At 50.5% G+C, this 8,375-nt stretch overlaps 1 pseudogene; it reads left to right on the forward strand.

Moving 5' to 3' along the window:
• Positions 1 to 2,688: 2,688 nt before the first annotated feature.
• On the forward strand, positions 2,689 to 2,803 carry LOC130290133 (U2 spliceosomal RNA; annotated as a pseudogene).
• Positions 2,804 to 8,375: the final 5,572 nt, after the last annotated feature.

Raw genomic sequence — 8,375 nt, forward strand, 5'->3', positions numbered from 1 at the left:
ATGGTGCGGGTTGTACCAGAGGACCGGTTCTAAGTGGTTACTGGTTTTCACCAGAGCACGCCGCAAGGCGGGATGGACTTGCTGCGACGGTAACCACCAGGTCGTATCCTCCAGTAGCAACTCGACCTCTCTAGCGGCTGATATGGCGTGGAACACAGGGAGCTGGCAGGAGCATAGTCGGACGTAGCAGAGGTCAGGGCAGGCGGCATGGGTTCAAAGGCGAGTAGGCGGTAGCAACGGGTTCAGCAACAGGCAAGGCAATACACACAATATGGAACGCTTTCTCAAAGGCACTAGGGCACAAAGATCCGACAAGGGCAGGAAGGGGCAGGTGCCTTTTAATGGGAAGGACAGGGGAAGTGAGGAACCAGCGCACCAATTACCGATGCGCTGGCCCTTTAAATTTACTAAAGGTGGCACGCGTGCGCCCTAGAGAGCTGGGCCGCGCACGCCAGGAGGCAGAGGTGGACGGCGCAGGGAGCCAGGTAAGTGGAATAGGGACGCGGCGCGTGAACGGGGACCAGCCGTCACGGCCGCCGCATCCCCGACACAAGGGAACCCGGGCTCCCGGTCAGTGTGACTGACCGGGGGACGCCGGGATCCCGAGGCAATAGGCCGAGAGAGCGGGCGCTCCGGTCCGGGGAAGGGGACCGGAACGCACGCAGTGACAGTTGTATGTTAATTGTTTGAGCATTTTCTAAGAGAGGTTATTTTGGAGTATCTTGATAAAAATAAATATATGACTCCATATCAGCATGGCTTTATGAGGGATCGGTCCAGTCAAACTAACCTGATCAGCTTTTATGAGGAGGTTAGCTCCAGAATGGACCAGTCGTGGTGCATAAAATGAAAAGGATGGGGCTGGGGGGAAATGTGTGCAAGTGGGTAAGTAAATGCTCAGTGATAGGAAACAGAGAGTGGTTATTAATGGTACTTATTCTGATTGGGTGACTGTTACTAGTGGGGTACCACAGGGGTCAGTCTTGAGTCCTGTTCTATTAAATATATTTATTAATGACCTTGTAGAGGAGTTGAATAGTAAAGTAGCAATATTTGCATATGATAATAAACTCTGTAAAGCTGTAAACAGAATAGGGGACAATTCACTGTTACAAATGGATCTGGATAGGTTGGAGGTTTGGGCTGGGAAGTGGCAGATGAGGTTCAACACTGATAAATGTAAGGTAATGCACATGGGGAGGAAAAATCCAAGATGGGATTATGTATTAAATGTGAGCACACTTGGGACGATAGACGTGAAAAAGAACTTAGAAGTCTTAGTTAACAATAAATTTAGCTGTAGTGACCAGTGTCGGGCAGCTGCTGCTAAGGCAAATAAAATCACGGGGTGCATCAATAGGGGCATAGATGCCCACAACAAGGAAATAATTTTACCGCTGTTCAAATCACTAGTCAGACCACACATAGAAAACTGTGTACAGTACTGGGCACCAGTGTACAAGAAAGATATAGGGGAGCTGGGGAGGGTTCAAAGATGGACAACCAGGGTAATACGGGGAATCGGAGGACTACAGAAAGATTAACATAATTGGGGTTATTTAGTTTAGAAAAAAGAAGGCTTAGGGGAGACCTAATAACTATGTATAAATATATCAGGGGACAGTACAGAGATCTCTCCCATGATCTATTTATACCCAGGACTGTATCTATAACAAGGGGGAATCCTCTGTCTTGAGGAAAGAAGGTTTCTACATCAGCACAGATGGGGGGTTCCTTACTGTAAGAGCAGTGAGACTATGGAACTCTCTGCCAGAGGAGGTGGTAATGGAGAACTCTGTAAAAGAATTCAAAAAGGGTCTAGATGCATTTTTGGAGAGTAATAACATTGCTGGTTATGTATACTAGATTTATAGGGAAAGAACATTGATCCAGGGACTTATTCTGAATGCCATATTGGAGTCGGGAATGAATTTTTAAGTCTTGTATGAGGGTTTTTTGCCTTCCTCTGGATCAACTCAGTAGGGACTCATTAGGGATATAGGTTGAACTTGATGGACTCTGGTCTTTTTTCAACCTCAGGAACTATGTTACTATGTTACTATGTTGTTTAAATTGTTGATGAATGTGTTCAATTCGATCTCTGATCCATCCCAAATTAAAATGATGTTGTTGATATACCGACGCCAGAGTTACAGGCCTGCGCCCAGCTGGGGAGTGATGGTAGAATGTTCCCAATGTGACCTAAATAAATTTCCATAGCTGGGCGCAAACTTGGTACCCATAGCTGTCCCATTAGTCTGCAAAAAATATTCTCCTTCAAAATAAAAATAATTGGTGTTAGGATACAATGAATGGTAGCCAAAATAAAAGATACTTGATCTGGAAAAATGTTGGTTCTGTAAGGTGCATTCAGTTATAGTTTGTGTTTATTGACTGTGTATAATGTGCTGACGTCAAGGGGGGCTAATGTATATGCGGAGTTAGTTCCATGGAAATTCTTCAATCAGTTTTACTACTTGAGTTGTGTCTTTGAGATATTACGGGGTTGTTTTTACGTGTGGCTGTAGAAACTTGTCAATATATTGAGAGAGGTTGGAGGTTAATGATCCTATCCCTGAAATTATGGGGCGACCAGCGGGTTGTGCTGTGTTTTTATAAATTTTATGTATGTATTTTATGCATGCAATAAAAACAGGCAGTAGCTCCTGGGCCATATTAATAAACAGGATTGCTTCTCTGACTTTTGGCTAAGATCAAGTGTAGTATCTGATCTTATCAGTGGTCCTAGTCCAGCCACTGAGAAGGAATGGATGTCTACATGAAGGCAGGTATGCCACCACCAGTAAAACAGCTGCCCAGGTGAGACCTGCTCCCTCCGGGTCTGGCTATGGGCTGGGAGGGTCTAGAGCTGAGGTACTTTTGTTCCTTGGGGAGTGGTGACCCCCAAGTTGCTGAACCTCACTGGGAGCATTGGCTCACTGAGTTGAGGCACTGGCACCAACCTCTACACCTTTGGCACTCACCTCTTGATTCCCGGCCATCTGGCTAGGATCGGAGACATTTTTATCAAGTTTGCTGGATGTCGGTGTCACTTTTGCGTGTTGTGTGTGCACAGGATTGGCAGGATGCGGTAGCCCTTCTGGTCATCCCTCCTGGCGGTCTAGGGGAGATGTGTGTGGCCATCAGGTTCCGCACCTCCCTGCAAAAACCCTGGGTACTCCTGCATGGGCAGAGAACCGACCATTTAATGGACTTCGGGCAGATACCCTGGTTCACGCCTAGGTTGATGCCTGGAGCACATGTGGTCCCTTAGTAGCTTTGGCAAAAAGGGACATTGAATCTGGAATCTTGCAGGTGCCTTCTGGCTCGGAGGGTAAAGTTTGTTGGGTGGAGCCTGTCTTTTTTTTTTTTTTTTTTAGTGTAACACGTTTGCATTTTTTCTTTCTCTTTGAGTGATTGAGAGCATGTTCCTCAGCTCTTAAAAAAAGTTGAAATGTTACTTATAATTAAAAAAGGCTATTAGACTACTGGGTAAGTTAATACTATATTACTTAAATGATAGCTAATCATAAGGAGCAGCACAAGATAGAGCACCCAACATGTTTACATGTGCTAGTCAATAAAAAATACCTATAGTAGGTCCCTATGGGAAAAATACTTTATGAACAAAATATTAAAACATATATTTCCTTTATCTCTAATTTGCTTGACAACTTTATCTCAAACTATTAAGGTTTAACATTCTGTGCAGAGCAGTTTTACAAAACAGATGGCTTGATCCTTAGACCGGGTACACATATTTGCTGCAATCCAGCACTGTCCAAAATTGTAATACCAGATGCAACAAATGTAATCCATTGCATCTGGAATCCCATCTGGTGCCCCATAGGTTAAAACTGGCCATGGTGTCAGATGTATGGAGCATCCACCATAGTTGATTTTGTAGTGGTACCATTTAAAAAACTTTTGAACATGTCCAACACAAGTACACAGGACATATGTGAACCTGGCTATAGAGATGATAAATAATACATCACAATTCTTCCAGTTTTAACTTATAGAAATAAACAATAACTGTTGTGCAGAAACAAACATGTGAAGAACATTATGAGTAATAAATGCCTATATGTGCTTCAGGTTAACTTTGTTGAGACTTCAAAAAACAAGTAAAACTGTCAGAACATTGCCTCATATTTTGCTTATAGAACACATTTTTTCTCCCTTCTGAAGCTTTGCCAACCAAACCACTTAGGTCCAGGATCTGAATTTGTGAAAGTGCAAATTCATATTTTTTCAAAATCTCCATTCAAAGAACATAAACCTTTGCAGTACATACACAGCATTTATGCATCAATACAAGTTTGCAGCAAATAATCTTAAAGTGTACCTGTTGTTGCAGATAATACCATTATAATTATATTTGTAATATACATTGGTTACATATGTGTATACTATTGGGTGAAAAAATGCTGTCCCTGCAGCTATTACCTGTGTGTCTCTATGAGGACAGGAAGTGAAGGCAGGAGAAGCAGCGCTCTGTGCAGGCTCCTGGCTTTTCAATCAGCCTGCTGTGTGAGTTGGAAGCATGTCACAGATCCTCAGTGCACAGAGCTCTGCTTATCCTCCCATACACTTACTGTACAAGCTGTCACGATTCGGCTTCCAGGTAGTGGATCCTCTGTGTCAGCGAGGGATTGGCGTGGACCGTGCTAGTGGACCGGTTCTAAGAGGCTACTGGTTTTCACCAGAGCCCGCCGCAAAGCGGGATGGTCTTGCTGCGGCAGTAGCAACCAGGTCGTATCCACTAGCAACGGCTCTACCTCGCTGACTGCTGAGAAGGCGTGGGACAGAAGGACTAGGCAGAGGCAAGGTCAGACGTAGCAGAAGGTCGGGGGCAGGCGGCAAGATTCGTAGTCAGGATGGGTAGCAGAAGTTCAGGTACACAGGCTTTGGACACACTAAACGCTTTCACTGGCACAAGGCAACAAGATCCGGCAAGGGAGTGCAAGGGAGGAGACTAGATATAGCCAGGGAACAGGTGGGAACCAATTAAGCTAATTGGGCCAGGCACCAATCATTGGTGCACTGGCCCTTTAAGTCTCAGAGAGCTGGCGCGCGCGCGCCCTAGAGAGCGGAGCCGCGCGCGCCAGCACATGACAGCAGGGGACCGGGACGGGTAAGTGACCTGGGATGCGATTCGCGAGCGGGCGCGTCCCGCTGTGCGAATCGCATCCCCAACGGCCAAGACAGTGCAGCGCTCCCGGTCAGCGGGACTGACCGGGGCGCTGCAGGGAGAAAGACGCCGTGAGCGCTCCAGGGAGGAGCGGGGACCCGGAGCGCTAGGCGTAACAGTACCCCCCCCCTTAGGTCTGTACCCCCCCCCTTCTCTTTGTCCGGTAACTGCCTCCCCTGGGATGAGGACACCTGGAAAGAATGGAGGGTTTCCTCAACGGCAGGCAGTACAGCAGGAGTGGGAATGGGGAGGGAGGGCAGAGGGCGAGGCCTGGCACGGAGCAGTGTGACACCAGGACGGGGACCATGGGGAGGCACAGAGGCTTGCCTGACGGGACTGGGAGGGGGGGAGAGGCACTTCCTGTGGCAGGCAGAGTCCCAGTTCCTGATCTCCCCGGTGGTCCAATCAATGGTGGGGGAATGAAGCCGGAGCCAAGGCAGACCGAGGAGGACCTCAGAGGTACAGTTGGGGAGAATGAAGAACTCAATCCTCTCAAGGTGGGGTCCAATAGACATGAGGAGGGGCTCTGTGCGGTAACGCACGGTGCAGTCCAATCTGGCTCCGTTGACCGCGGAAATGTAGAGCGGCTTGACGAGACGGGTCACCGGGATGCTGAATTTATTAACAAACGACTCCAAAATAAAATTTCCAGAGGCACCGGAGTCCAAGCAGGCCACGGCTGAGAGGGAGGAGTTGGCTGAAGAAGAAATCCGCACGGGTACCGTGAGACGTGGATGAGCAGACTTGGAACCAAGAGACGCCACACCCACGTGAGCTGGGTGCGTGCGTGCGTTTCCCAGGCGTGGAGGACGGATAGGGCAATCCACCAAGAAATGCTCGGTACTGGCACAGTAAAGACAGAGATTTTCTTCCCTACGGCGATTCCTCTCTTCCTGGGTCAGGCGAGACTTATCCACTTGCATGGCCTCCTCGGCGGGAGGCCCAGGCGTAGATTGCAACGGATACTGTGGGAGAGGTGCCCAGAGATCTAAGTCTTTTTCCTGGCGGAGCTCTTGGTGTCGCTCAGAAAAACGCATGTCAATGCGGGTAGCTAGATGGATGAGTTCTTGCAGATTGGCAGGAATCTCTCGTGCGGCCAGCACATCCTTGATGCAACTGGATAGGCCTTTTTTAAAGGTCGCGCAGAGAGCCTCGTTATTCCAGGATAATTCTGAAGCAAGAGTACGGAATTGTACGGCATACTCGCCAACGGAAGAATTACCCTGGACCAGGTTCAACAGGGCAGTCTCGGCAGAAGAAGCTCGGGCTGGCTCCTCGAAGACACTCCGGAGTTCAGTGAAGAAGGCCTGGACTGTGGCTGTGGCAGGATCATTGCGGTCCCAGAGCGGTGTGGCCCAAGACAAGGCCTTTCCTGAGAGAAGGCTTACTACGAACGCCACCTTAGACCGTTCTGAAGGAAACAAGTCCGACATCATCTCCATATGCAGGGAACACTGAGACAAAAATCCACGGCAGAGTCTGGAGTCCCCATCAAATTTGTCCGGCAGGGACAAGCGGAGGCTAGGAGCGGCCACTCGCTGCGGAGGAGGTGCAGGAGCTGGCGGAGGAGATGGTTGCTGCTGTAGCAGAGGCAGAAGTTGCTGTAACGTGGCGGTCAACTGCGACAGCTGCTGTCCTTGTTGGGCAATCTGCTGCGATTGCTGAGCGACCACCGTGGTAAGGTCAGCGAGACTTGGCAGCGGCACCTCAGCGGGATCCATGGCCGGATCTACTGTCATGATTCGGCTTCCAGGTAGTGGATCCTCTGTGTCAGCGAGGGATTGGCGTGGACCGTGCTAGTGGACCGGTTCTAAGAGGCTACTGGTTTTCACCAGAGCCCGCCGCAAAGCGGGATGGTCTTGCTGCGGCAGTAGCAACCAGGTCGTATCCACTAGCAACGGCTCTACCTCGCTGACTGCTGAGAAGGCGTGGGACAGAAGGACTAGGCAGAGGCAAGGTCAGACGTAGCAGAAGGTCGGGGGCAGGCGGCAAGATTCGTAGTCAGGATGGGTAGCAGAAGTTCAGGTACACAGGCTTTGGACACACTAAACGCTTTCACTGGCACAAGGCAACAAGATCCGGCAAGGGAGTGCAAGGGAGGAGACTAGATATAGCCAGGGAACAGGTGGGAACCAATTAAGCTAATTGGGCCAGGCACCAATCATTGGTGCACTGGCCCTTTAAGTCTCAGAGAGCTGGCGCGCGCGCGCCCTAGAGAGCGGAGCCGCGCGCGCCAGCACATGACAGCAGGGGACCGGGACGGGTAAGTGACCTGGGATGCGATTCGCGAGCGGGCGCGTCCCGCTGTGCGAATCGCATCCCCAACGGCCAAGACAGTGCAGCGCTCCCGGTCAGCGGGACTGACCGGGGCGCTGCAGGGAGAAAGACGCCGTGAGCGCTCCAGGGAGGAGCGGGGACCCGGAGCGCTAGGCGTAACAGTACCCCCCCCCTTAGGTCTGTACCCCCCCCCTTCTCTTTGTCCGGTAACTGCCTCCCCTGGGATGAGGACACCTGGAAAGAATGGAGGGTTTCCTCAACGGCAGGCAGTACAGCAGGAGTGGGAATGGGGAGGGAGGGCAGAGGGCGAGGCCTGGCACGGAGCAGTGTGACACCAGGACGGGGACCATGGGGAGGCACAGAGGCTTGCCTGACGGGACTGGGAGGGGGGGAGAGGCACTTCCTGTGGCAGGCAGAGTCCCAGTTCCTGATCTCCCCGGTGGTCCAATCAATGGTGGGGGAATGAAGCCGGAGCCAAGGCAGACCGAGGAGGACCTCAGAGGTACAGTTGGGGAGAATGAAGAACTCAATCCTCTCAAGGTGGGGTCCAATAGACATGAGGAGGGGCTCTGTGCGGTAACGCACGGTGCAGTCCAATCTGGCTCCGTTGACCGCGGAAATGTAGAGCGGCTTGACGAGACGGGTCACCGGGATGCTGAATTTATTAACAAACGACTCCAAAATAAAATTTCCAGAGGCACCGGAGTCCAAGCAGGCCACGGCTGAGAGGGAGGAGTTGGCTGAAGAAGAAATCCGCACGGGTACCGTGAGACGTGGATGAGCAGACTTGGAACCAAGAGACGCCACACCCACGTGAGCTGGGTGCGTGCGTGCGTTTCCCAGGCGTGGAGGACGGATAGGGCAATCCACCAAGAAATGCTCGGTACTGGCACAGTAAAGACAG

This window comes from Hyla sarda, chromosome 8, assembly GCF_029499605.1.
Source record: "Hyla sarda isolate aHylSar1 chromosome 8, aHylSar1.hap1, whole genome shotgun sequence".
NCBI classification, from domain to species: domain Eukaryota; kingdom Metazoa; phylum Chordata; class Amphibia; order Anura; family Hylidae; genus Hyla; species Hyla sarda.